A 4,182-nucleotide genomic window follows, 5' to 3' on the forward strand; every position below is an offset into this window, starting at 1 on the left:
AAATTTTGGTATTGTGGAGCTTGGTAGCTATGAGGGGCATTTGGATAATTTGGCAATGGAGCTTGGTAATTTGGATGATTTGGTGGTGGAGTTAGGTAATTTGGTTGGATGAGGTAGGGATTTTGTGGAGCTAAAGGGTAGGTTTTGGATGGTAAAGACTTTCAAACATTGAGACCAGCATGCCTCTTTGATTTTTGGCTTGATTCAAATGAGATAGAGGAAACATCTTCCCTCTTCCTCCTTAATGGTCCCGAGAATTCATCTTGAGCAGTCATTCGGATGATTTTTCCAGTCTTGAGACCGTCTTCAATAGCTTCACCAACTTTAACTATCTCACTGAACTTCCCTCCTAAAATGAGCAACATCCTATTGTAGTACTCCGGCTCTTGAATGCGCACGAAGACTTCAATAATCTCTTTCTCGGTCATGGGAGGCCTAACCCTTGCAGCCTCTCTTCTCCAACGGTAGGCATACTCTCGATAGCTTTCAGTAGAATTCTGTTTGGTTCTCTCCAAAGAGTATCGATCAGGAATAAATTCTACATTGTAGCCAAACCTTTCAATGAAGTCTTTAGCCAAAGCATTCCAACTTGGCCACTGATTGGTTTCTTTAGAAATAAACCATTCCAATGTTTCTCCTTTTAGACTTCGACTGAAGAGTCGCATCAACAAAGCCTCATCTTTCCCAACTCCAATTAGTTGATCACAATAAGCCCTCAAATGAGCCAAAGGATTCTCAATTCCACTAAATGTATCAAACTTTGGTACTTTAAAACTTTCTGGAAGCTCCAAATGTGGATGACGACACAAATCTTCATAACTCAACCCCACAATGTCTGGGGTGTATTAAAAGTCCTTCATTGCATTCATAACTTCCTCTTTGATGCTTTGCTCAACATTTCCTTTTATGGCCTTCCACTCTTTCTCCTTCTTCTCACAATCATCGAGTTCAAAATGTGTAGTAGAGAAAGGGTATGATTCTGGAGTTATTGGAAAATGAGATGCGGTTTTTATAGGTATGGGTTGAGTAGTCGATGGGTTTTGGACAATTTGAGTAGGGGTTTGATGGATCGGAGGAAAATTCTGGGAATTGGTATTTGGATTTTGAGGAGTAGGTAGCTTTTGGTGTGAGGAGCTAGCATGATGTGGGTTAAGGGTGGTTAAGTCGATAATGGGAGGTTTGGGATTCGTAGCGGTGGACAAATTGTTTGGAAAATGGTCGGATGTTGGATCCAAAGTAGGAAAATGGAGTGGAGGCCTTCCATTAACTGGAGTAGGAGTGTTGGCAATGATAGCTAGATTTGTCAAATCTCGAGTCTTATCCATTTCAGCCCTCATTTCAGCAATCTGTTGGAACAATTGTGCAATCAACTTGTTCTGTTCGACAATGATGGGGTCATTCACAGTAATTTCGGTCAAATTTGTATTCTCAACATTTTCAACCACTTTTTCTTTGCCTTTTGACAAATATTGGTCGGAGAAGGAATTTTTGGGGTCTTTGGGGTCTTTGGACCTTGTGAAGTACGGATGTTCAGCCATTTTTTTTCAACACAGATCAGTTTTGAGTACCTGACAAAGAAAAGCAACTCAAAGGCAAATGTGTTAGTCTGTGTCGATGATAAATAATACAAAATATCACACACATTACTGTAAACACATAAAAGTTGCTTCATTTGAAGATAAACTAGCCCACATATATAGATAAATGACTAAATAGACAGGAATTTGACTAATTTTGATTTTTGAGCTTAGTGGACCAGAAATGTTGACTTGAGTCGGGACAAAGTCGATTGTATATTTCATTGTCATAATTTGATTTTCGATTGAGATGTAACTCTAATTTTTTTGTAAGAGTTGGAAATATAGAATTTATCAAAGATGGGGACCGAATCTTGAAAGGCTGTCTACGTATCTCACGGAGGAGAATTCAGGTCCTACGTAGTTCGACCCTTGAATATTTTTCGATTTGAAACGGTGGATTTTTTTTCTAATATGAGAGAGTAAGATTTGAAAAATGAAGTTCGAATTTTGTTGGGAAACTAAAGACTCGAAGTGTATTTGGACGCACTTTTGATAGTGACTTGATATTTGTGCTTAGGGGTTTTCTAGAAAGTTTTCAAGAAGGGGTGAGCTAGAACATCTTCAAATAAAGCAATATATTCACATAAACAGTTATAACACAAAAACATTTATTGCGCGTTCTAAACATATATGTGACCCTTTTATGCCAAGGGTAGGCCTAACGATTTGAGGGATGTATACGTCGGTTGAAGCACTTCATTGTCTCCTAAACCCAAATTTATACAAGTTTTATGAGTAAACTGAATGGGGATACATAATGGGGGGAAAGGGATACAAAAAATTAGTCTTACGCAGGGGTACAATCCTAAACTATGCTTCCATGAAAGATCCTTCATCCTTGATTTCTTGTTGTCTCGGGATATCCGCACTTTGGATGTAATAGTAGCTTGTACAACTTCTTCTTTGACTATAACAAACTATTAGAATCCCAACCCCCAAGGAACAATGATTTTTCCAACAACGTATACGTCCTTCAAATTTAAACATATAAGTATGATCGTCTGTTTATGCCGTGGGCCATTTTGGACTCAAGGTGGTCTCTATAATGGGCCCAACACGCCTTGGGTGTTAGGTCATCTTAGTTCAATGCGCTAAAAAGGATTTGGTATCGCTCTATCCTAGTTGACTAAGAGTTGGTTTTTTGAAAGACCGGGAACCCGAGTTGGACAAACTACAGGGTGAAGTATAATAAACGACGTTGGATGACCACAAGCCAACTATTCATTTATCACTTCAAAAGAATTCAAAGGTGTTTTTCTGAAGGACAGTCGTGGAAAACCACGTAACCACCTTTTATCCTAATGCAAACTATTTGCCATTTGGCAGAATCGGATGACATGAATGTCGCAATTAATATAAAATACAATAATTTAAACAAGTAAACAGTTAAACACATAACCAAATAATTAATCTTAAGGTTAGAACCATTCAAATCCCCAGCAGAGGTCGCCATTCTGTTTTATTTTTAAAAATACATTTTAGACTGGTTTTAGAGTCGCCACTTAATTTTTAAAGGGAAATTAAGAAAACTGATTTTTCCAAAAGATTGAAAACAGAAAATCTAATGAAAATATTAAAAGGGGGTTCGGGGGTTCATATTAGCATTTCGAGAAGGGTTTGAAAGCACCTGAAATGTCCACTAACGCGTGGTTATCCAATAATTGACTATTTGGCTAATATGTTTGAAAGAAAAACATGCTAGATTAAATAGAAGAAATTAACAACTTTTAAACTCACTTTCCAGGGGAAGGAAAATAAGGATAGTATTTAAGTGGAAAATACTATATATCCTAAAGTCAAGTGAAATAAAATATACTTATTTGATTTTAAGAAAGATATGATTGATTTGTCTTTTGGGGAATTGAACTAGGGAAAAAAAACCTTAAAATTAACTAGCAAGTAGGCAATTAAGCGAATACGAAAACAGATAAAATAGGGAGAGAGAGTTTAGGCCTTTGACCCATTTGCACCTGTCTTAAGATCTAACAAGATAATAACAAGTAAAATGACAAGGGCTTAGTCCCAAAATAACAAAATACAATCCTAAAGTAAAGGGGACCATTTTCCCACTTTTCGTATACACTAGATGTATACTAGTGTATACAATCCCATATGTCTGCTCCGAAGACCTGTACGCCGAATTCATGGAATTGCTCTTCAATTCTATTGGATGGCCGACTCAATAAAAGACTTGAGCATTAACGAATCTCTCGAAATGCGGGGAAAAAGGAGTTCATGATGAACTCGGGCAAATTTCGCATGCAACAAAGAAAAATAAGAAATACATTAGTAAAATTCTCTCCAAAGATGGTTAACATCAATTTAAAACACATAACCCAAATAATGATTTAACATAATGACACATGTAAATATTATATGAGTTATGCTCACATTTTTTCCAATCCCAACAAAGCTTTGGCAAACATTTAATAACTTAGATAAATGTCTTCAAGAGGGTCAACAATTTAACTAAGTCATGGCAAAAGTTAAGGACCAAAGCCACATTAATCAGAACATCTCAAGTGAAAAAAGAAAATGATGCAGTTCAAATTACTATGCATATGAAACACTCAAACTCGTTCCTTACTAAATAGAGGCAACA

The sequence above is a fragment of the Solanum tuberosum genome, unplaced genomic scaffold (genome assembly GCF_000226075.1).
Source record: "Solanum tuberosum cultivar DM 1-3 516 R44 unplaced genomic scaffold, SolTub_3.0 scf00027, whole genome shotgun sequence".
In the NCBI taxonomy this organism is placed as follows: domain Eukaryota; kingdom Viridiplantae; phylum Streptophyta; class Magnoliopsida; order Solanales; family Solanaceae; genus Solanum; species Solanum tuberosum.